The sequence below is a fragment of the Podarcis erhardii genome, assembly GCF_964252035.2.
Source record: "Podarcis erhardii genome assembly, chromosome: 8".
Classification (NCBI taxonomy): Eukaryota; Metazoa; Chordata; class Lepidosauria; order Squamata; family Lacertidae; genus Podarcis; species Podarcis erhardii.
Window position 1 is genome coordinate 62,217,970 of NC_138499.1, and position 25,352 is coordinate 62,243,321.

At 42.8% G+C, this 25,352-nt stretch overlaps 1 long non-coding RNA gene across 2 annotated transcripts; it reads right to left on the reverse strand.

Moving 5' to 3' along the window:
* Nucleotides 1–456: 456 nt before the first annotated feature.
* On the reverse strand, nucleotides 457–25,352 carry LOC309348372. 2 transcript variants are annotated; one of them, XR_014159364.1, is made up of 5 exons: nucleotides 24,429–25,352; nucleotides 22,020–22,122; nucleotides 8,668–8,736; nucleotides 3,817–3,892; nucleotides 457–1,574 (listed from the first exon to the last, which is right to left on the reverse strand). It is a non-coding gene; the product is annotated as an uncharacterized lncRNA (long non-coding RNA). The 2 variants fall into 2 exon arrangements; XR_014159365.1 differs by lacking the exons at nucleotides 22,020–22,122; nucleotides 24,429–25,352 and having other exon boundaries at nucleotides 8,668–9,451.

The window sequence follows — 25,352 nt, forward strand, 5'->3', positions numbered from 1 at the left end:
TTTAAAGGGCTTGTTCCCCCCGCCTCCCGCATACAAGACAGTTTTTTCCATGCAACATTGTGCTGCATCTCTCTAAGAAGGGGAATTCAGCAGAGGAAAAGAAAGTCCAAGAGGAGAGGAAAGGACTGGGCTCGATTGTGAAAACATACGTCATTAAATGGTTGCGAAAATAAAAAATGGCACTCTCCTGAGTTCTAGGGTGGGGGGGAACAATTACAAATGTTATAATTATTGTTTCCTCCCTCCCTTCTCATGACTTTTTCAGACTTGGAAGGAGTCCTTTGGAATTCCTCTGCCAATCAGATCAGACAACACTGAATTAGTTGAGCAATGGTCTGACTCAATAGTCATAAATTTATTCTCCCTCCCAGGACTCTTCTTCAGATTTCTCCTCCAGTTGCTCCCTTGTTCTCTGTATCTCTCCCCCCCCCCCCAACTACACAGAGAGCATGACCCAGCATGAGCAACTAGAAGGTACACCAGTGGGGACTATCAGTTGTTGAGGTCATTCCTATATTCCAGCTACTTAGGCTGGAAGGAAGTTGATCATTGACTGGGAGATTTCATTCAAGGATGGCCACTTAGGCATTTCCAAAAGACAACAGGACATATTTGCAGAATTGCAGATCAAGGAATAATTGCTATCATTTAAACTAGAAATATGACATTTCATCATAGTGGAGACGATTGTAGCATGTAAAGGTAAAGATAAGGTAAAAGACCCTGGACAGTTAAGTCCCATCAAATTTAACTATGGGGTGCGGTGCTCATCTCTGCTTTCAGGCAGAGGGAGTCGGCATTTGTCCTCATGCAGCTTTTCCGGGTCGTGGCCAGCATGACTAAACCGCTGACCTTCTGATTGGTGGTTTAAACCACAGCGCCACCCACGTAGCATGTAGGCCAAATCACTCTGCTGTCCAGGTGCTGAGTGGCAACTTTGAAGTCCCTGCTTTCCCTTGCCATGATTTCATATTTAAACTGGACTTGGACTGGGTAGCCCTTCCAATAAGGGACCCCTCCAAATACAAGACAGCTCTTCTAATGGAGAGAGGACTGCCTTCCGCAAAGTAGGGCAACTGACCACATTGCCCAGAATACTGCCCTCACCAACGTTGGTCTTATGGATTTCTGCCAATGCACTTGAAATTAAAAATTAAAACAAATCTAACTCTGGAGGAGGTAAACAGCACCCTCTCTGGAACCTGCTTTCTGATCCAATTGATTTACTTTGCTTCATACTGAGGCCTGTCCTGCAAGCCAATTTACTTTCACTCACATTCTCTCTCTCTCTCTCTCTCTCTCTCTCACACACACACACACACACACCACCTCCTAGGAAACACTGTCATTCAGCCTTTCAAGCCATTCAACCTTTTACCCACCTTTGATATTTAATCTTCTCTTCACCTTCTTGAACAAATTCAAAGGTTTGTAAAGAGTGCAAATGACATTTCAGTAGACAAACTTAGGCTATCCTTGGCTGATATAAATTAAACATGGAGGCCAAAAAGGGAAATGGTATACTGATTGAAGACTTGCCTTTTAATTTGTCCTCATCCTGCGGGTTTTTCAGACTGTACCTGCTAAACTACAATGTGCCCCCTTTATAACAATGGTGAATATAAACTGAAATCTGCCATCACTTTAGCTGATGTCTAGGCTGTTCCTTAAATGGTTAAAATTCTAAACTTGTGCTATAGATTAGGGAATAATCTTCTTTCAATCTTTGTTCTTTCTAGACGATCTCTTACCTTCTGGTGCCAAATAAAAACCATTGTGACTAGGGAACAACTGATCCCCAAGTTAGCTGAGCCTATCAATGTGCACGGTGGGAATAATGTAACTATAAATTACTTATGTTTGTGGGTAGACTGGAATCATCTACAGCAGAGGAGGAACCCGTGGCCTCCATGGACAACAACTCCATCATCCCATTGAACATGCTGGCTGGGACTCATGAGGTGAACTGGAGTCACCTAGAAGGCCAGAGTTCCCCACCTTTGACCCACAGTGGAATTACTCCTAAATAAGCATGCATAGTACAGAACGCTCAGTCTTGCTCAGCCATTACCTTTTCTGCTACTTCATTGTGCGTTATAAACATCTGGAGTTCCATATCACATGAGCGTTCACATCACTACTTCCAGCAGTTGATCTACCTGCTCAGAGGTGGTTGATAGTGGTGTGGGGAGCAGCCATGTGATTTGGGCAACCTGTGTTAATGCAGCTGTCCAGAAGTGGAAATGTGGAAATCAAACACATGGGAACAACAACTTTATTGCAAAGTTGACATTTGTCCAGGTTGAAGTGAAGACTGACCCAAACGTGTCAATTTCACAGGTAGGGCAACTATGGGTCAGTTTTTCTGAGGCAAAGAGACTTCTACCAGGTGTCAAGTTCTTGCCCTGTCCGCAAGGTTCAAATTCTCTCTCTCTCTCTCCAATTTGTAGTTAAAGAAAAACAGATCAGTACCCCACAGGAAATGGCACAATCTTCAGCCACAGGATTTCTTTCAAGAGGAATACTAGCTCAGTTGTAGAGCACATTCTTTGCATGCAAAAAGAAGTCCCAGTTCAATCCAAGGTACCTCTAGGCAGGGCTGGAAAAAGGCTCTTGCCTGAAAGCTGAAGAGCTGCTGCATGTCGGTTTTGACAATGCTAAGCTAGATGGACCAATGATCTGACCTGGTACAAGGCAGCTTCCTCCTCTGTTTACTACTGAGCTGCCTTTCCTCATGGGAAAAAGCATGGAGAAAAGACAAACAAGCAGGCTGGACAGATGGGAAAAACCCTGAAGGCTGCAAAAGGCCCAGGAGCTGCTCAGCTACACTGGTATAGATGAAAGCCTGGCTTTTCTCATCCCTGCTGTGCAGCTCTTACTCATTCAACCATCATTGGACTTAAATCAATGACATGTTAATCAATAGGAGATCAACACAGCACATTCAGCACTAGAACAGATGTGTTCTGCTTGGCAGTACACCTAGCGGCAGGAGTTGTGTTTAAAAAAAAACTACAACAAAGGTGTTAGATCTTTGTGGAAAAGTTTAGGCTATGGGTTACATCAATGGAAATGTCACATTTTGCAAGCAACCACTCACACCAACCTTGCTACTCTTTATTATGCAAAAAGTAAAAATCTCTCCACACCCCCCCCCGTCTGCTTCAAAGTTATGCATTTAAAGCAGCCCAAATGTTTCCAGTACTTAGCAATAGGACTTGCTTTTGAGTAGACATGCATAGGATTGTGCTGTCATTGCCTAGGATACGATTTGGTGCTTCCCAATTCTCCAAGCAGGGACGCGGGTGGTGCTGTGGGTTAAACCACAGAGCCTAGGGCTTGCTGTGATCAGGAGGTCGGCGGTTCGAATCCCTGTGACCGGGTGAGCTCCCGTTGCTCAATCCCAGCTCCTGCCCACCTAGCAGTTCGAAAGCACGTCAAGTACAAGTAGATAAATAGGTACCGCTCTGGTGGGAAGGTAAACGGCGTTTCCGTGCACTGTTCTGGTTCACCAGAAGCAGCTTAGTCATGCTGGTCACATGACCCGGAAGCTGTACGCTGGCTCCCTCAGCCAATAAAGCGAGATGAACGCCGCAACCCCAGAGTCGGCCACAACTGAACCTAATGGTCAGGGGTCCCTTTACCTTTACCTAATTCTCCAAGCAGTGAAAAATTCCAGGGCAGCTTTTCCTAGATTTCCCAGCATTGGAAGAGACTGATAGCATTTTATTTTATTTTTTTGTCAATCTACAAATATACAACTAGAGCCTAGGTATGCATGTGCACTCTTGCCAGGCATACAATCTGTTATCTCACCTCAGATCTCAAGAAAGAGGAGAGGCATCTTCAGCTCCAGGTGCTTTTTGCCTTCAGATCAGGCTCTGCTGTCTCTCTGCAAAATAGAAAATAATAAACTAAGCAAAACACTTTAACACCAGCCCCCTTTATATGCAGGGAGGGGGAGTCAAGGGATGTAGCTTCTTCCAAGCCTCCCCCCATTTAAAGTGCTCAAAGCAAGATCTCTCAACTATTTCCTGACCATTAACTCCCATTGAGGAACTAGCTATCTAGGCCAGTCTACATAACAAAGGAAGATTGTTCAGTCATATAACAGTTTTCAGCCCTTTACAAAGGCATGCCTAGTGGCAGCACTTGTCTGATGATGGTTTGTGAATGCAGCTCATCACCATTCCCCAAGGAAGCACAAGGGCATTATTGACTGCCGGATGAAGATCATTGACTGCCGGATGAAGATCATCCTCTTTCCCAAGGCGTGTTCGGAATTTCTGCATATTCCAATTTTATTTTATTTTTTTAGATTTTCAGGTTTTTATTTGCCTCTTGTCATCTTGTATTTTGTTGTGCTTTTATTAGTTTTAAAATATATGTTTTGTGATTAGTTCTATTGACATTTTTGTACACAGCCCTGGAATATTTTAATGAAGGGCAGTTAGGAAATACTTTCCAATAAATAAGCATAACTGTCAAGTGTCCCTTATTTGAAGGGAGAGTCCCTTATTCCAGCGCCATGTCCCGCTGCTGTCCCTTATTGTTGGATGTCCCTTAAATGATGTCCCTTAAATTTCAAAGGAAGCAGCTCCTCTCCCTCCCTCCCTGCCGGCCAGGGAGGAGGGAGGCTCCAACTGTGTTGCTTGGCTGTGTTGCTCACCCAATAAGGAGTCTAAGAACGACTGGGGGGTGGAGCTTGCATGCCTTGTGTTGATCAAATTGGCTGCATTCCCTGGGGACTCACCTTTGCTCAGCGCTTCCCAGCGGAGAGGTGACGGTGGTTTTCCTTGAGGCTTTGTTTGGCTGCTGGCTGGGCTTTCTGGCTTTGGCTCAGAGGGGCTCAGAAGTTGAACATACCTGTGCTGAGTGCTCGGATCGGAATCGGATGGATACGTCATCAACGGCCCATTCACCGTTGCTGGCGAAAAGGTCTGTCTGGAGTGGGGGCACATGGTGGGGGGAAAGGAAAGGAGATCTCATGGGAGGGGGGGAGGCTGTGTGTGCGTGGCTAGTTAATGCAAGCTGAGGGGGTTTTTGAATGCTGGACGCCATTTTGTTGCACGTGCTGCTGCAAACTTTGCAGTGCAAAGCCAGGCTGGGGAGCCATCTTAAGTTGAGGCTGCATAGGCCTTGTGGTGCATGTGATTCAGATTCTATTCAGTTGAACCTCTGGTTACAAAGTTGGTTGGACAGTGTTCTCGAAGCTACCAGCAAGAGTTTGACCAGACTGCAGGAGGACAGGAAGACTGGAGTGCCTGGAACAGGTGAGGCTGCAGGTCCCTTATTTTGGCTGCTGGTCCCTTATTTTCAAGGCTGCTGGTCCCTTATTTTCAAATCTGTGAGTTGACAGCTATGTAAATAAGTAATCTGTTCCTCCAAATCAAATATAATTTTCCCCCTTCTCTAAGCAGCCTATGCCTGATAGCTGCCAGTTCTTGGAGGCTGAGGCACTTTGGGGCCCCCAGCTGTTGTTTTTAGGGGGCAGACCCCCTCAAAGTTCAGAAGGTGTTTGGCTCCGCCCCCTGGCTTCTCACACATGCGACCTCAGAATGTCGCATTGGGCCCCCTCAATCATCTTGAGAAGCTGGCCCCTCTGACTGATGTCGGTTTAGCATGTTGGATCAGGCCAAAGGCCCATCAAGTCCAGCATTCTGTTCTCACAGCAGCCAACCAAACATTTGTGAAAAGCTGAAAAGCAAGATCAAAAAGCAACTGTGCTCTCCTCATCTGCAGTTCTCAGCAACTGGTATTCAGAGGCATACTGCCTCAGACAGTGGAGGTAGAACAACATGACTAGTCATTACTGATAACCTTACCCACCTCAAATTTGCCTAATCTTCTCTTAAAGCCATCCGAGTTGGTAGCCATCACTACATCTTTTGGTAGTTTGCGAAGAGGTTTGCCTGTCCATAATCTACCAACATTCACTTCACTGGTTTGCCCCAAGCACATGTCCTTAACTACTTTCTCCACGCTATGCATAATCTTATAAACCTCTATCACCACCAGTACCCTAAGCTCACCTTCTTTCTAAACTAAAAAGCCACAAGAGTTGGTTGCATTTTTCTTAACCTTTTCCAGCTCTGCAATAACCTTTCTGAGTGAGGCAACCAGAGCTTTTCACAGAAATCCAAGTGTGCTGGCATCATAGATTGGTTTGATGGTGTTATGATGTCAACAGTTTTATTTTCAACCCCCTCTCTAATGGCATATGTGCCTTTGGGGAACCATGGGGCTCAGATACCAAGATTTGTATATAGGAGAGGTTGGGACACCTGTAGCCCCCAAGATGTGCCTGAGTTACATGTCCCATCTTCCCAAACCATCTGACTTTTTGACTGGAGCTGGCTGAAGCTGGAGTCAAGAAACATCTGGAGGGTCACAGATTTCCCACCCTTGTTACATAGGCTGTAGAGCTCTGCATTGCTGGAGAATGTGAGATGATGATGATGATGACAACAATTGATTTATTACTTATACCCCAGCCACTCTGGGTGGCTTCCAACAGAATATTAAAAACAGCATAAAACATCAAACATTAAAAACTTCCCTAAACAGGGTTGCCTTCAGATATATTCTAAAAGTCAGATAGTTGTTTATTTCCTTGACATCTGGTGGGAGGGTATTCCACAGGATGGGCACCACTACCTAAAAGGCCCTCTACCTGGTTCCCTGTAACCTCATTTCTCACAGTGAGGGAATCGCCAGAAGGCCCTCGGCGCTGGACCTCAGTGTCTGGGCAGAACGATGGAGACGTTCCTTCAGGTATACTGGGCCGAGGCCGTTTAGGGCTTTGAAGGTCAGCACCAACACTTTGAATTGTGCTTGGACATGTACTGGGAGCTAGTGTAGGTCTTTCAGGACCTGTGTTATATGGTCTCAGTGACCACTCCCAGTCACCACTCTAGCTGCCACATTCTAGATTAATGGTAGACGTATTAGTACTTTATTTTTGCTGTGATCCCTAAAAATATCAGATTTAGCTGGTATCAGATTTATTACGGCATAAAATGTTGTGTCTAGGTCAAATACATGAAGTGAGGTTCATTCATGATAGAACTGGATATCTTTTTTTAAAAAAATAAGCTGCTTTCATGGTATTTTAGAGCTTCTACTTTTTGCTCTTAAAATCCTGGGGTAAACATTTCAAGGGGGCATTAACATGTTATTAATGCAGCTCAATTTTAACCTAATGCGATTTTTCAAATAAACTTGATCATACTGCGAAGAAGGTAAAAGGCATTTAGCAGACTACAGGCACCTGTAGTAATTGATGGAGTAGTGGGATAATTTTCCTTTTCATCTCATTAATGCCTTCATGTCAAAGGTGCATGAAGTAATCCGTTTGAACATGAGGCTGGCGTTATAACTCTTCTGGAGAACTGTATTTCGATCATGGGTCATCTGCTTATGAATGGAGTTCAGGTAAAACATAGTTTCATGTAGGTGGATGAAATGTTTTCTGCAAAATGCTATTTTCATTTATGTATTTTGGTGCACTCAGCTATTTTAGTTTCTACTATGAGCTCCCATGGATGACATGCTTCTGTACCACCTATTAGATGATTGGACATGGGCCCCAAATAATTCATATAAAAACATAAATTTGGATCTTCATATTGGACCCTTTCTATATCATCATCATCATCATCATCATTGCCTCTATTATCATACACTACATATTCCCTCAGCACTTGCAAATATTTAAAATATTGTGCTTTAGCTGGGTACAATTGTTTGCCCCATACCAAACATAACTATGCTGTAGATGTGATTGTTCTTTGGGTTACTTAACCATTTGGACTGCCAAGTCAAGAGACTCTATGGTGGTGGCACCATGGCACCTCAAAGGTCTTTACTGGTGCCTCTTAAATGCTTTCGGTGGGACACGGGTGGTGCTGGGGATGTGGGTGGCACTGTGGTCTAAACCACAGAGCCTTGGGCTTGCCGATCAGAAGGTTGGCGGCTTGAATCCCTGTGATGGGGTGAGCTCCCGTTCCTCGGTCCCTGATCCTGCCAACCTAGCAGTTCGAAAGCACGTCAAAGTGCAAGTAGATAAATAGGTACCGCTCCGGCAGGAAGGTAAATGGCGTTTCTGTGCGCTGCTCTGGTTTGCCAAAAGCGGCTTAGTCATGCTGGCCACATGACCTGGAAGCTGTACGCCGGCTCCCTTGGCCAGTAAAGTGAGATGAGCGCTGCAGCCCCAAAGTCGTCCGTGACTGGACCTAATGGTCAGGGGTCCCTTTACCTTTTTCAATGCTTTCCGTAGCTCCATTCCATAAACACAGCAGATAGCAACCTTGTGTTCATATTAAATGCCACCCTCTTGCAATGTTATTTTGTACCCACAAATATGAAATACATCACCAGGTGTTCAGAACATGCAAATTGGTTCAGGCTTCATACACAAGAGTTGGGTCACTGATTAATAGAGCTCAACGGCTACAGGCAGGCCACAAATTGAACACTGCTGTGTACTGGGTAAGCAATGCTAAGAAAGTAAGGCAAAGCATCACAATGATACAGAGGCATAACTGGCTCCACGTCTCCCACTATCCACACTAAGTTCCTATTCCTTAAATGGCAGCTTTCAATTGGATACTGCAGTCCAAAATTGTGACATGTGCTATTTCAGTTTTTTCTTAGTTCTTTACTCACCAGTGTTGGCAGTTTTGCATTTAAAAGGCTTCGGAAATCAAGAACACCAATCCAGCTTCTGTAACTGTCCTGGAAAGTAAAAGCATGTTTTTTAGCCAGTCAGTCAGTATACACCCTGTTGCCACACACCCACTTTTCTCATTGACTTTTATCTTACTTCAAGAAAAGCTTTGTGGATTGATGCCTGAGTAATTGTGGCCTTTATTGGCCTGGCATATTGTTAAGTTTGTGGCTAATGAATAGAAATGTAGAGCTGATCATTGTGAATCTTTCAAAGTGCTCAGCACAACAGCCTGGGGTCTGCAGCGATTATTACACTCAAGGAAATAAGCCCGCACAGTATTGATTTTCTGGAGAAGGGTTGTGGCTGGTTTTTTCAAACATGACTATGCAATGCATTAGACAGGGAAGCAGATTTTTCATGGGTTGCTGTTACCAAGCAGTACTGGATAGCTTTACATAATGCCATTCTACCAAGAGGCAAACACACTGAAGAAACTGTAATTTTTTAAGAATGGTCTGTAATTATACTAGCTTTCATCTACTGAACAGAGTCATAATTGCTTTGTGGGGGAAAAATATGGTTGATCTTATTTAACTATAAATCAGGTTTTTAAAATCATAATTAGTATTCAGATTTGAGGTCACACAAAGACCCTTTATCATGTTTTAAGATAATCAAATCTCAAGTGCTCTTCCAAGAAAAATTGTATTTCAGTACACATGCTTTGATCACTATAATTTCCTTCATATTTTTTTTCAGGCTAAATTGTAAATTTTGATTTTCTTTCATACCATGTTTTTGTTTCACGCACATAGCAAACCCAGCACCTCCTGATGTTAGGCAAATAGTACTTTTCAAGCTGGTTTCCTAGGAAACAAATATAAGTGGCAATAGTGCACCATTCATTAATACATCAAACAGTTAAATAATAAATCAGATTTAGTCCTGTCTCGCCCTGTCCTGAACTGAGGGCAGTGAATACAGTTTTAAATGATAAAAATGTGGCAGAGGTTTCTCAACAGAAGCGCACCATGTTCATGGGATGAAGGGGGAGTGGAAAGAGGGCAAATGTAGACAAAACATAAATTATAATATTGATCTTAACAAAACGAAAATGAAAATATGGAGAACAGGTGACTTTTCTGAGGGAAGGGTGCTGTACATGGGATACCATTCAATCCATCCACCAGCAGGTCTATCTTAAAATGGTGGCTGTGGGTGTTTAGTTTGGTTTTGCTTCCTTATTTGATATTTTTTTATAAATATTTATATTGCTTATTTTGCTCATCAGTGATAAATGCTCAATGACAATTTTAAACATTAACAAGTAGAATTTGCAATTTACGTGAATGAGTGTATGTGATCATTAATTGCTACTGATAATTAAAAAACCCATTTCTAACTGCTCAGGTAAATAAATCCCTCCAGAAAGAGATGTGTGAGATTTGTGAGTTGCCGGGCAAAAGTGTTCCTTTATAACCATGCCTTTGGCTGATTAAACATCCTATGGACTTTAAATGTTTTTGTGGTACAAATGATTATCGGTTTCTGTTGTTGTGGTGGTGGTGGTGCATTTTGTGTTCTTATTTTGTATTTCTACACTGTAAACCACCCTGTGATTTTTGGATGGAGGTTGGTATAGAAATTTAGTAAAATAAATAAGTAAATTGTGATGTTTCTCCATTGACATAGGTAAGAAAGGGAAACCAGGTTTCTTTCTGAGGAACTTTAACACTAGGCAGCAGAGCTGGTTCAAATTAATAGGATACTTCATGGTATCTGATTTCCCCCTCCTCCTAAATATTTGTACCTTAAATGCAGGAACCGATAGCCACAGCCACTGCTTGTGATATAGGGCACTCCCCCTTTAATAAGAATTAAAGGAATTCATTACATGAGGGTTTTTTGTGTTTTTTTTTAAATACTGTTCCAAAAAAAATACAATAACACAAAAGATTTGGAGTGGCCATTGCTAAAGTTATGCTTAACTATGATAGATGCGAACAAGGAGCTGACATGATTTCTCTCCACTTACTAATGTGTTAAATTACATTTAAGCTGGATCTTAGCTTTCATTAAACACTCATCTTCTTATTTGCTGCAGGGCAGATCTGTTGAACTGCTATGTCAGTATTTCAGTGGTTTGTTTTTCTACTTAAATGTGCTCTCTCCTTCTCTCTCCCCACCACTGCCTTGGTTCCTTTGTACAGCTACATTGTACACACAAAAAAAAGAGTTGCACCATAGGTCCAATGAAAAAAATTGAACAATCATTTCTATGCTGACCAAGTAAGGAGATACTGGAAGCAATCCATATCCATTCTGCTCTATAGAATGGACTTTTTTTCCGTGGGGCGTATATTGCATCCAATCAGCTTATTATGATCTCCTTGTGCTCCGCTGAAGAAGAGGCACTATCTTAGAAACCTTTCCACTTGGATGCTCTGTTAGTCCCCCTATGACCAGCCAAAAAAATGATGATCTTCCAATGCTGATGCTGCATTCTCCAGCGATACAGGTCATCTGTATATCTCTTTTTTCACATCTATATAATCACCTCCTGACAGAAATTCCTCATGACAGGAGGCAAAGAAGCAGCAGATACAATTAATTTTATCAAACTGAAATATTTGTCTTTAAAGAAAATAGGATTTCACTCTTCTTCATGGTTGGCCTCAGCAGTGGGGCGGAGGGGGGAGGGATGCTTGAAGTGAATTTTGAATGCTGAATTTTGAATGGAAGAAAGAACTACCCTCAGAGGTCAGTAGGAACATTTACTGTTTTACCATAGTGGGGGTTGAGCACCACTGTGTCAACAACCACTCTCAAAAATCTCAAAGCTAAAGCGAAGAGTTCCTGCTCTAATTCAGTTCTCAATTATTGTGAAACATTTCAAACATAACCCTGCCTGTTATCATTATTATTCTAATTATTGTATAACTCCCCCCCCCATGTTATTTTCTAAGGAAACACAAAGAAGCTAACAGGTTAAATAGCAATACAATACAGTATAAAACAAATTACCTTCAAATCATCTATCATCCAGGTGCTCATTTAATGATAGCATGTAGTACAATACACCCCAAGGATAAATCATTTTGAGAGAGTGTGCTTAAGAGGGGGGGGGGCGAGCATCATCTACGCTATGATAGTTTCCATTTGCAAGGAAGGAACTAAGATATATGGACTGTGCTGAGCATCCCTCCAGAGGAGTGGCTGTTTCGAGTAACAGACCACTACTTCTGCAGCGTAGAAAAAAAATCAGTTACATTTAGTATGAAATGCATGGAGTTATACAGACTCTTATTCATAGTTTTACAAAGTGCACACATTTAATGATGTGTATTGTAAAGGGTACTAAAATATTAACAGAGTAGAAAATCCATTTGGAGGCACTTTAGAGGGGCATTTAGCACATACTTTTTCCAGCTTGTGACAGGAAAGGTTTGTCAAAAGAATGTACGAGGAATTCTTAAACAAGCTCAGGGCCTCATCCAAAGCTGCACTTGACATGAGAAATAGTGGCAGATACTCCCCTGGGTTGCATGGATGCAAGCATGGCCTCTATTGGCTGATGCAAACAGATAACATCACTGCTGTGAGCCAGCATCTGTCCTATCATTGCCAGGTGGTAACAAACTGTGGGTGCCATCGGATATGGAATGGCCGTTTAAGATGTTTGTTGTGTTTTATTCATTGTAATACCTCGTGTACATTGCAAAGCTGGACAGAGAACCAGAAATATTTTTAAAAAATCAATATCCATGACAGAAATTAATTTACGGCTAATTTTGTAAATTTGTATTTTCGGGTCTGTGAGGAAACCTGGGATTCCATCAATTTGCAAAACAAGAAAGCAAGGAACTTTTTTATTAATTAATGTAGAATGATATAAAACATATTAAAACATGTCACTTTGGGGTGGGTGGGTGGGTGTTATTTAACAATTATTATTTTAAAGATAAAAACAAAGTTAAAAAATGTGCATCTGTCTTGCTGACCTTCAATTAAATTTCCATAACCTTCAACAGAATTTTGCTTGAATCAGAAATTGTTGAAAGTGTGTCTCAGGTGAACAAAGTTGTTGCCTTTTCTGAACCTAGGAGTTACATCACTGGAAAAATTCATCACTTTGATTCTAAGGCAAGTGTGAGATGCATAGCTGTCAACTTTCAGATTTGAAAATAAGGGATCAGCAGCCTCACGTGTCCCAGGGACAGTCTATGGGATATCTAACAATCCGGGATAGAAGCGGGAAGCAGCGAGAAACGGTGCTGGAATAAGGGAATTTCCCACAAAAAAAGGGAAGGTTGACAGCTATGGTGAGATGTCTGACTCATTCTCCAGATTAGGTCTCTTTCATTTAAACTATGCCATCTTTCTACCTAAAGTCTCCAGCTCAACCCATCACCAGCCTGGTACCTTCCAGATTTTTGGGGCCACAGTTCTCATCAGCCCCAGCCATCTGAGTTGTAGTCCAAAACATCTGGTGTGAAAACAAATTTGGAAAAACAATGTGTGAATGTGGAGAGCAGGTGTCAGGGAACTGCCATCGGAGCTCCAAGTGATGGAGGGGCTCCAGGATGCTAGGAGACCCTCGGATGCTGAGGAGGGAACCAGCAGGGGGAGAGGGAGAGTTTCAGCGGAAACAGAGTCGGAGGAACGGCTCCGAGACGCTTCCAGTGAGAACAGCGGGGAGAGCTCAGGACCTCCCCTTGGGACGCCCACTTTGCGCAGGAAGCTGTCACGTAGAGAATCAAGGCGTAGAGTATCTGTCAAAGAACTCTTATGTTGGAAGAAATTCCGGAAACGCCCACTGACGGATTCTGCCAGCGATTAAGGCAGCGATGGCTGCGCGGAGAGGGACAGTTTTGAAACTGATTACAAGACTCTGAGAGTGTAAGCGCTCACACACAAGTAGCCCCATATCTCATCACAGCAGGGATTAGTGAGCTAGTTTTGTCTCCCTTGCATTGCTGTTTCTGTCTCCAATGAGTTGCGCAGACAACTGTCTGAAGTGGGGATTCTATGTCAGATACCTGGAGCCTCCATGAGCAGAAGCTGCTGCCTGCTTCAGAAAGTCTCCCTCCAACTTGTAGAGGGTGAATAAAGTCTGTTTTGGAGTCTTGTAATCGTGCAACAGATCTGTGGAGACACCCACCAGCCAATCACCTGCTGTAACATATTTTGAGGTGCAATGCCAGATTCTCCACCACCTCTGGGGTTTTTTTTAGCTGTACCCATTTAGTATAACAAACTCTAACACTTGGCTTCACTCTCATGGGACTCTTCCCAACGTCTCTATTATCAGATTTGCTTTGAGCTCTATTGCCCTGACTTGTCTCCACCATCAAGCTTTCTCTCCATACCAGAAATGTTTAGTTCTGGAGTTAGCAATCCTAGTTTCAGAAATGACTCAAACAAATAAGAAAAACTCTCAAATTTAAGAAAACAAAACCAACACCCCACAATTCAATCAAGCACATTAATCACTGTGAATAGAATTCTAACTGTAATCTCTTAATTGGGATGATGCATTGTGACACAATGTATTCCATTCATGGTTTTCCATTAACTTCCACGCGACCTATTTCTCTACCTTGTGACAGGTTCGTATTTTGCTGTGAACCTAAGAGGATGCATTGCAGTTTGTTTTCCAATCTTCACGGATGAGAGCTTCATTAGAAGAATCTTTTCTAATTAACCACTGAAATAATTTATGTGCAGGGGGATGTGTTTTTCCCTTCTTGTCTTCCTTTGTTTTCCTGCCTTCTCTAGGTATTTGAAGAACTATATCTTTGGAAAGCAAGGAAGGGACATGTAGTTTTTGGTCCCAAAGTCGATTTAATATGACAAAGCATGAAAAAAAGAACAGTATGGTTTTACTTCCACCTTCTGGGTTGCTGAAAGGTGACAGCGGCCCCTCTCATATAATATGCATGTTGGATATGCCATGTCCCAAGTGTCTAAACTCTGCCTTAGAGGCGAGCCTGACTCCACATGGTCATACCTGATTGGTGTTGCTATTTGGGAAATCTAGTGCAGCAGTGCGCAGAAAGAAATAGCCTAGCAAAGCTGCTGGTTGTAAAGACAAAGAAAACTTAAACTTCATTAAGGCAAACAAAGCCATTTGAAGTGTAGGTTTTATATTTGGCCAAGCTAGAACCAAGAAGTAAACACTAGCACATGCTAACTTGGACTAACTTGGAAAAGAAGCAGGAAGGAAGTAAAGTCTGAGAGGAAATGATCTACTTTAACCAGAGTCGTAGCATTGGAGGGCCACAGGGGCGGTTGTCCCAGGCACAAAATGGTCAGAGGCAAAAAATTTCAACACCTCAATACAGCTGCATGCTTCCCTTGCTGGGCTCCATTGAAATGACTTCTCCATGCAAACCAGGAAGTGACCTCTCCAGAGAATGGAACAGCTTTTCTTTTCTTAACTCTGTGGCTAGGATCTCCTGGGTAATGTAGACGCTGTTAGGCAGTTGAATGCGGTGTGTTGTTGTTGTTTAGTTGTGTCCGATTCTTCGTGACCCCATGGACTGGAGCATGAATGTGGTGTACCCTTTACAATACTCCACCCGTTTCTCTCCCTCCCACCCACCCCTCCATGCAGCCCCAGGCACTAGCAACCCATGCTACGCTACTAACATTACCAACTAGTAGTTACTAAAAAAAGAAAGAATAAGTGACAATGAAGAACGGCCTTCTTTCTGTTTATTGCCCACCCATGCTTGGGGAGCATGCTGGGGAACTAAGAAGTCATTGGATTTTTGATATTCAAGCCTTCTCCTGGTCTTCTCCCAAACTGCGCCCTTTTTGGCCCTACCAATGTTTGCTCCTGGTGGTGGGCAACTGGACACACCCCAGAGGAGGGGAAGAGCTGGGAGGTACTGGAGACTGGTACTGGTACTGGCATGGAGGATGAGCAAAAGGGGGAAACAATAGGTACCCCAGCACAGAGCAAAGACAGGGTTCAGATTTGTAGCTTCACCACAGGCCACCCCTGACAGTCTGTCTGTTGACAGTCCACCAGCCTCTCCTCCCACTCCCAAAACAAGGCGTTTGCTTCACATAACAGAATAGAAAGTGAAGCAGAGACGGAGAGAGTCCCTTGGGACTCACTATAGACATAGGGAGGGACCTGGCTCAGAGGGAATATCTACAGCGAAGGGGGAAGGTGCAAGACAATGGCTTGCTATAATAAGGGAGTATATTTCATGAATCTCCGTATGTTTCCTGTTTTGATTCCTTAATAAATCTACTACCTGCAAGTGAGCTGCGGTGGTCTTATCTTTCTCTGAACTGTGCTGAACTGTGCAACCTGTAAGTGCCCAGAACAGAAAAGGTTGTGGAGGAAGGAGAGAAGGAATTATGGGGAAGGACAACAAACTCAAATATTTATGCTGGTTTTAGTTAGTTTCAGCTTATTTGTCCTACAGACCACAAATAAATACATTATAGGCTTATCAAAACCATCAAAGCAGAGAAAAAACACAATATACATGCAAACAGATTGTTCTGATTGTGCCTTTTAAAATACACAAAATTAATGAACAATCTATGAACTATCAGAAATAGTTAAATAATACAGACAATTTTGGCTCAGAACTTATCTTCCCTTTTTAATAATTATGGCCTAACATATTTATGTGCAAGATTTTGGGTTTGTTTGTTTTAATATTAAAAATTTTTAAATATTATTAAAGGTGCAAGCATTTTTGAGTTGCACTGCATACTGCCATTTCTTGTTGCTTCAGGAAAACAGTGCCTGACGGACCATTTCGGAGGGAAGATTGTTGCTTAGCGTTCAGCATAGTAAGAGTGCCTAGCAAATTTTAATGCTGAGTGCGAGGATAGTTTCCATGAAGAAGAGGCCAGCAAGAAAAAGATTGAAGTCAGTGAATTTCTGATAAATGTGACAGAAAAATTGACAGACTGCTTTAGGTCCCTATTGATCTGCTCTTTATTGAAATAAATTGAGCTAGATACTAACTGCTTTTGAATCGGTTTCCAGCAATTCTCACTTTTCCTGCTCTCATTTCCTAAGACGTTTGAGCGAAGGTGAAAGATGTGGACTGGGTACATGTAATGACTGTTTAAAGATGAGGAGAGGGTTCTATATAGCATAATTGCTTCCATGTTCATATTGATTTATGTGCTTCCGTGCCCTACTGTAACTGGAGCTATAACTAAACCTAAGCATATGTAACTGAAACAACCACATATTGCTTCCCTATTTATACCTTCTGCCCCTCCTCCCCTTCCTCTGTTTCCTTTACGCTGAATTTTAAATGCTATACTTCTCTGAGAAAGAACTGCCCTCTTTAATGGTAACTCACTGTGTGATTTATTTATTTATTGCTTGTATCTGCATACACACAAAATGACAAAATACTACCCCACAGGTTGTCAGGAAAAAATATTTTAGCTCTTGATGAGGCAGCAGAAGTGGTGGACATTTATAATCCCTTGCCAGCAGAGTAGACCAATTTAGCTTTCGTTGCTTATCACTGATGCCAAATCACTGATCAGCCTTATAGAATTGCCCTTGTATACCTTGTTGTCTAACCATTAATACCATTACATTTGCCCCAACTTTTCCGAGCAGCGAGAAGCTTGCAAAGCTGAAAGTGAATTATTTGCCTCTTTTTCTATGTCTCACTGAAACCAGCCTCCCTTTCACAGATAGAGAAAGAACTAGATTAGCAGGGTGAGGAAAGGATATGCAACCTGCCCATCTAAGAACTTAAATAAGACCATAATTAAGAAGAGGCCTGCTAAGTCAGTCCAAAGACCCATCTAGTTCAGCATCCTGTTTTCACAGTGCCACAAGCAGAACCTGAGTGCAACAGCACTCTCCCCATTTGTGATTCCCAGCATACTGTCTCCGACACTGAAGGCGGAACACAGCCACCATGACTATCGGCCATTGATAACCTTATCCTCCAGTAATTTGTCTCTTCTTCTTCTAAACCTGTCCAAGTTGCTAGTCATCACTACATCTCGTGGGAGCGAACTATGCCTGGTAAGTGCCTTCTTTTGCCTGCCCTGAACCTACCACCATTTAGCTTCATTGAATGGCCTCAAGTTCTAGTACTATAACAGAGGGAGGAAAACTGCCTATCAAGTCTGTCAACTTCCCTGACTGCATTTTCCAACTCAGATCGTTCCAGAGTGATCCTGCATCAGCCCTTGTGGAAAAACACCTGAATGGTGTCGGAAATGCATGGGTGCCAACTTGACTAAAATATTGGGAAGCCCAGGTATGCCCTGCACAATTGATCACATGACACAGCACACACACCATCTGAATGACAATGCCCATCAACTTGAGGGGGGCAAATATTTTATGAGGAGGCTAAGGGACCTTGGCCCCTAGGATCTGGCTTCTATGCCTGAGATACGGGGTTCACAATGAAGAGGAAAGCTTACAGAGCCCCAACTAACCTCTTCAGAGAAGGCATGAAGGGTCCTTACCTCTTTCAGCAGAGTTTAGGGCCCGACTCATCATAGGGATCCTACTAAGACCTGACCACATTCCCCATCACTTCCTCCCACTCAGCACTGGACCATCTTGCTTCTTATCTCTCACCATAGCAGCACCTCTTGACCAAGCTACTGGCGTGCTGGTTGTCATCTTCCACAAATACGCCAGCAAGGATGGCAATAAGAATACCCTAAGCAAGAAGGAATTGAAGGAGCTGATATAGAAGGAGCTCACCATTGGACTGAAACTGCAGGAAGCAGAGATACAGGCATTAATGAAAGATCTGGACCGCAACGGGGACCAAGTGGTGAACTTCCAGGAATACGTCACTTTCCTGGGTGCCCTGGCAATGATTTACAACGAAGGTTTGAGTTCGTAAATGTACACCCCGGTGGGGCGAGGTGTCATGGTTCGGGATTATACCTCTGTAGGTGGTTTCACGTCCAATAAAATTTAAGTTTTGTAAATATATATATACAGTATATATACTAATACCTTCTTGGGGATCCCCTAAGCCTCCACCTTATCACCTTCCTTGCCTTTGCTCCAGTGCTGGTTAGTGACCAGGCTACCAAAATCTGGATTTCTGCTGATGGCTCTCCCTCCTTCCTGTCCTCTTCTTCTGATGAACTGTTCCTGCCCTGTCCCCTTTGGGGCTTTCTCTCCCCACCAGCACCTCTCCTCTTTATGCAGTCATGAGTGACAGGTTACATGTCCAGAATCTGCTGCAAAACTCCACTTCCAGCCTGTTCACATCCACTGCCTTCATACATCCCTATCTGTACAGTTCTAATTATTGGGTTTGAGGTTCCAGCGCAAATTGAAGAAAGAAGCATTTTGTGGATATAAAGAACTGCAAGTCTCACTAGGAATAGAGTACTACTGATGGATTGATTCAATTTTCTAGTACATTTTAATCATTACGTTGGCAGGATTATAAAGTGCCTACTAGGTGACACCCATGAGGTTGACACAGTACCCATTATGCTGACAAATTATTTTTGTAGGTAAAGAATTATTGAAGACTAGAGTGAGGTCCCTTTACAATATCAAAAGCCTTTGTCCAACTCACAGTTACTTACACTGAACAATTTCCTGTGTGAAAGCTGCAGGAAATGAGAATTACATTGGAACCTACAAAGTACTGAAATTAATTTGTAATCAGGACAGCACTTACTCTTAATTTTTAAAGCCAGGACACAGCATTCACTTTCTATGCCACGCTTCCTCAACCTTGGCCCTCCAGATGTTTTGAGACTACAATTTCCAGCATCCCTGACCACTGGTCCTGCTAGCTAGGGATCATGGGAGTTGTAGGCCAAAAACATCTGGTGGGCAGAGGTTGAGGAAGCCTGTTCTATGCAGACCACACATGTACGCCATCTCTGTGCTGAGGTTGGAACAGAAGGGGATAACCTCTGTCCCAGTTACCTGAACTCTATCAGTACAATAGCATTAGCATTTAAGGCAGTTCATTTTCTGCATTATGGGGTCACATACTAACAGTGCAATCCTATTCAATGACTTATTTACGGAAAGGGTTCCCAACATTTCTGGGCCCAAGGAGCACATCTGGAAATCTAAGAAACTGTGGTAGACACCACAAAATATCAATTTTACAGAAGAAAAATTTGAGATGCACAGAAACCACCAATTCCAAACAGACCTACAACTACACCTACAACTACCCCAAAATAAAGTAAACACACTCAAAAAAGCCAGTAACTCCTTCTCCTACAAAAAAGAACAACTTGTAAAAAAAGAGAGAGCCAAAACCACTAATTAAAAAAATAAATGAGAGGGGCTCTGACTGGTGTCTGAGAGTGCCACAGTACCCATCGGCACCACATTAGGACCCCAGATTTAGGGTGTGTGTGTTATACACAGCGGGTGGCACTGTGGGTTAAACCACAGAACCTAGGGCTTGCCGATCAGAAGGTCGTGGTTCGAATCCCCACGATGGGGTGAGCTCCCGTTGCTCGGTCCCTGCTCCTGCCAACCTAGCAGTTCGAAAGCACGTCAAAGTGCAAGTAGATAAATAGGTACCGCTCCTGCGGGAACGTAAAGGATGTTTCCGTGCACTGCTCTGATTCGCCAGAAGCGGCTTAGTCATGCTGGCCACATGACCCAGAAGCTGTACGCCGGCTCCCTCGGCCAGTAAAGCGAGATGAGCGCCTCAACCCCAGAGTCATCCACGACCTGGACCTAATGGTCAGGGGTCCCTTTACCTTTACCTATTATACAAACAAAAGTTTCAAAGTGACTTAACAGCAGGGTAAAATATAAGTGAAATCAATTGTGAACCAAATAAAAAGAAAATAACATACAAAACAAAAATGTACAAACACACATATACCACCCAATCAACAATAGCTTCTTGGTTCTTCACAATTCAAAAACAATTAAAATATAACTACAGTAGATTTTTTTTTAAATCAGTACAAAAACAGACCAACACAGAAATTAGCCTGAAATCATAAGGAGGCAAAATAAAAACACTATAGCCCAACCAAGGGGAAGTACAACATAACTGAAAAATATTTGTCTGCTCAGAAGCAAGCTTCACTGAGTACAATGGGATTTACTCTTGAGGAGAGTGCAGCGTAAGGGAGAAATCCTTAACTACCTGGGAGAACAGGTGAAAGACCACGGGGTGCTGTGGGCCTCCCTTTCTGCCATCTGAGAAGTTGCTGCTGCTGCTGCTGGTGGCAGTCTGTCTTGCGTGGCAATGAAAATCTCCACCATCATTGTTGTTCCAATGCTGGCAGTTCTCCAATGGAAGTGGCCAGGAACAGGCACGTCAGTAAAGGCAATAGATCCATAGGATCCTATGCACACTCATTCGCCTCAGACACCCCTCCCCATAGCTCTAAACCAATGCCAGCCCTGGAATTGTCATATATCATACTTCAGGGGGTGGGAGAGACATCAAAAGGTAAACTGACCACAGACAAGCACTTCCCACCTATCCAAACTGCTGGGAGCTGGCAGGGCTCTGGAGGTGGTGGCGGCAGTGGCTGTAATGTGGAGCTCCCATCACCATAGATAGGATTGCTCTGTCAACCTGTCTGCCACATCACACTTTGCTCTCTGTAGCATTTAGAATTAGCTACTTTTCTATACTACCTGCTGAAGAGTTCTGTATGGCCTAAAGATGATGCAAAAAAAATAAAAATGCTTTGCTTTTCAGAGACCAAAACAGCAATTGAACATTATACCAAACAGAATTAAGAGGAGATCTTCTGCAGAATAGATTGGTCATGCCCATATCATTTCGGATTTCAACTGTATCCACTATCATTCATCTAAGTATTATCGCAAGTATATGGAAATGCAAACACATTGCACAGGCAGAGAGGGTAAATCTCATTTGATAGAGCCTGTGAATATGAATTATTCAGTGCTGCTGTTGTATAGCTATCCCAGTTCTGTGTAACAAACCCTGCATTAGCACAGAGTTATATTTGGGGCAGGTTTTTAGGAACACAACTGTTTTCTCTTTTCATGGAAAAGGCTAGAACTTAAAGTGAAACAATACCAAAGCAAAGCTGCAGGCTGGTGCAGATGGTCCAGCCCAAAGGCAAATCTATTTACAACAAAGAACCAAGCAGAATTTTTATTAATTGCTGCCAACACAATAATACCTTCTGTTGGAATGTCAAAGAATATGAGTTACTTTTTGAGTGGTTAAATATACATGGGTTTCTGGACCAGAGGTGGCATGCAAGTTCACTGGTTCAATGCAGCGAAACAGCAAGAGGCATTCTTATGAAATCCATTCCAGTAACAGATTGTTTTTCTGGTCCTATAGTTTACTTTCAGTACAGAATTCTAAAATGTCTGTTTATATTGGCATACCCATATCCACAGTATACGAGTCTGTTCATAGAGTATGGGGACAATCCAAGTCCCGCATGGGAAGGGGCTTACAGTTCTGTTCAGTTAAGGAGACAGCTCTTTCCTGTTAATGCAAAACACACAAAACATTATCCACTTCCCTGACGACTAGATGATCTTCTTCTGAATACACAGACCTCTTCATGTACTTCAGAACAAAAGCACCCTATAGACCTCTCTATCTGGTCCTCAGGACTCCTCCTCCTTATTCATACACCGCTCTCCCAAGGCCATACCTCTCCCTAGCCCTACTTTGCACTCCCTGAGTGTTTTTGCCTGGCTGGAATGTGTCCTTGAATGCCAATAATGCCTCTCGCTTGCCTGGACAAAGGACAGAGAAGTATGTGTGAGTATGTCTAAAACCAGCTTACTGTACACTTTTGCCACTGGCCCTGCCCAACACAGCCATGTGGCCCCCAGAAGGGTTTGCCATTGCTGCTATAAATGCTATGCAGAAACAAGTACCACTAAAATCAGTGGGACTCATGCAACGTAAGCACACATTAGACTGCAGTACTAATCATTTTATGAAGACATTAGTAGATAATTCCCCTTTTCCCACGATCCCCCCCCCCCCGAAATTCAAAACTTACCTGTACTCTTCTGTTTGACTTTTGACTACATACTTATGCAGATTTGTTGGCCATGTAGAGACCATGATGAGCTGCATTAAACATGACCCTTTCTCAATTGACAGCCCCATCTGCTCAACCTCAGCTCATATATATTTATGAGTGCCTGGGGAAACCCAGCCAGATGGGCGGGGTATAAATAATAAAATAATAATAATAATAATAATAATAATAATAATAATAATAATAATAATAATATTTTTCTCTCTCTCTCTCTCTCTCTCTCCCCAGTAGTCTTCAGGTAGAAGACACAGAACTAAGGTCACACCGACCCTACAACATTATTATTTTTCATGCTCTGGAATTGTCCAATAATGTTTCGGGAACATAGAATCATAGAATCATAGAATCATAGAGTTGGAAGAGACCACAAGGGCTATCGAGTCCAACCCCCTGCCAAGCAGGACACACCATCAGAGCACTCCTGACATATGGTTGTCAAGCCTCTGCTTAAAGACCTCCAAAGAAGGAGACTCCACCACACTCCTTGGCAGCAAATTCACCTGTCGAACAGCTCTTACTGTCAGGAAGTTCTTCCTAATGTTTAGGTGGAATCTTTTTTCTTGTAGTTTGGAACCATTGCTCCGTGTCCGCTTCTCTGGAGCAGCAGAAAACAACCTTTCTCCCTCCTCTATGTGACATCCTTTTATATATTTGAACATGGCTATCATATCACCCCTTAACCTCCTCTTCTCCAGGCCAAACATGCCCAGCTCCCTTAGCCGTTCTTCATAAGGCATCGTTTCCAGGCCTTTGACCATTTTGGTTGCCCTCCTCTGGACACGTTCCAGTTTGTCAGTGTCCTTCTTGAACTGTGGTGCCCAGAACTGGACACAGTACTCCAGGTGAGGTCTGACCAGAGCAGAATACAGTGGCACTATTACTTCCCTTGATCTAGATGCAATACTCCTATTGATGCAGCCCAGAATTGCATTGGCTTTTTTAGCTGCCGCGTCACACTGTTGGCTCATGTCAAGTTTGTGGTCAACCAAGACTCCTAGATCCTTTTCACATGTACTGCTCTCAAGCCAGGTGTCACCCATCTTGTATTTGTGCCTCTCATTTTTTTTGCCCAAGTGCAATACTTTACATTTCTCCCTATTAAAATTCATCTTGTTTGTTTTGGCTCAGTTCTCTAATCTGTCAAGGTCATTTTGAAGTGTGGTCCTGTCCTCTGGGGTGTTAGCAACCCCTCCCAGTTTGGTGTCATCTGCAAATTTGATCAGGATGCCCTTGAGTCCATCATCCAAGTCATTGATAAAGATGTTGAATAAGACCGGGCCCAAGACAGAACCCTGTGGCACCCCACTAGTCACTCTTCTCCAGGATGAAGAGGAACCATTGATGAGCACCCTTTGGGTTCGGTCAGTCAGCCAGTTACAAATCCACTGAGTGGTAGCATAGTCAAGACAGCATTTTACCAGCTTCTTTACAAGAATATCATGGGGCACCTTGTCAAATGCCTTGCTGAAATCAAGGTAGGATACATCCACTGTGTTCCCTTCATCTACCAGGCTTGTAATTCTGTCAAAAAACGAGATCAGGTTAGTCTGACATGACTTATTTTTCAGAAATCCATGCTGACTATTGGTGATCACAGCATTCCTTTCTAGGTGCTCACAGACTGTTTGCTTAAGGATCTGCTCCAGAATCTTCCCTGGTATTGATGTCAGACTGACTGTATATATATGTATATAACATGTATAAACATGTATATAACAAAGTTTAAAATGGTTACCTAATGCTTCTTTTTGCAGACTGAGCCTCTAATCAGCTTGGCAGGAAACCACAGTGTATCTTTGGAGTCAGTTTTCCTGTCAAACAAAGGGAGGGAAGGCAAACATATGCATGAACCCATCTCTCTTGACTGCATTTAATGCCTGTGCTTAGTCATTCCGAACAATTACTGCCTCTTGTGACAAGCCGCAAAAAGAAAGAGTGTGATTCGGCCACATTACCATGCCTCTTCAGTGAGGGTGCCAAAACGAGGATTAATTTTGTCCTGTTGTGTGTGATTCCCTCCCTATATCTGTGTAAATAACATCCAGGCTACAGAAGTTGTGTATATAAATGCACACCATTTAAGAATCCAATTGAGCCCCCCTGTAACCTCAGCTGGGGAACTGGATCTGTCCCATGGGCAAGATCCTTATCCATAAGTTCCAAGTTCATAAGTTTATTGTTCTGGCAAATGCCATGACAAATTTGCATTAGGCAATAGAAATAGTACAGAACATCCATCCATAACATATAAAGACACAATATAAAAAATATACTGCCAAGTTCCTGAGCATTAAAACAGTTTCCCTTGTGCATCTTTGACAGTTCCAATTCTAGTATTATTTTGCCTTTCTAAAATCCAATTTGCCAACATCCATGATGCAAGAGAGAGAAGTTACCAGAGACACCAAAAAACTCAAATCCAGCTTGATTTCAGATTAAACCCCTGAATTTCTCTATGAAAACAAACAGACAATTCCTCTCTTTGAATTGCAACCCCTCACCTGTTGGCACCAGTTCATCCACCTTCCTTGGTGCTCTTTTTTATTTCAGTTCATTTTGTAATTCCAAAACTATGCAAACGTTGTAACAAACCAAACCAAACCAAAATTCATGAGACCACTCATTTCCATTAGATGGCATTTACATTTCGAATGAATTC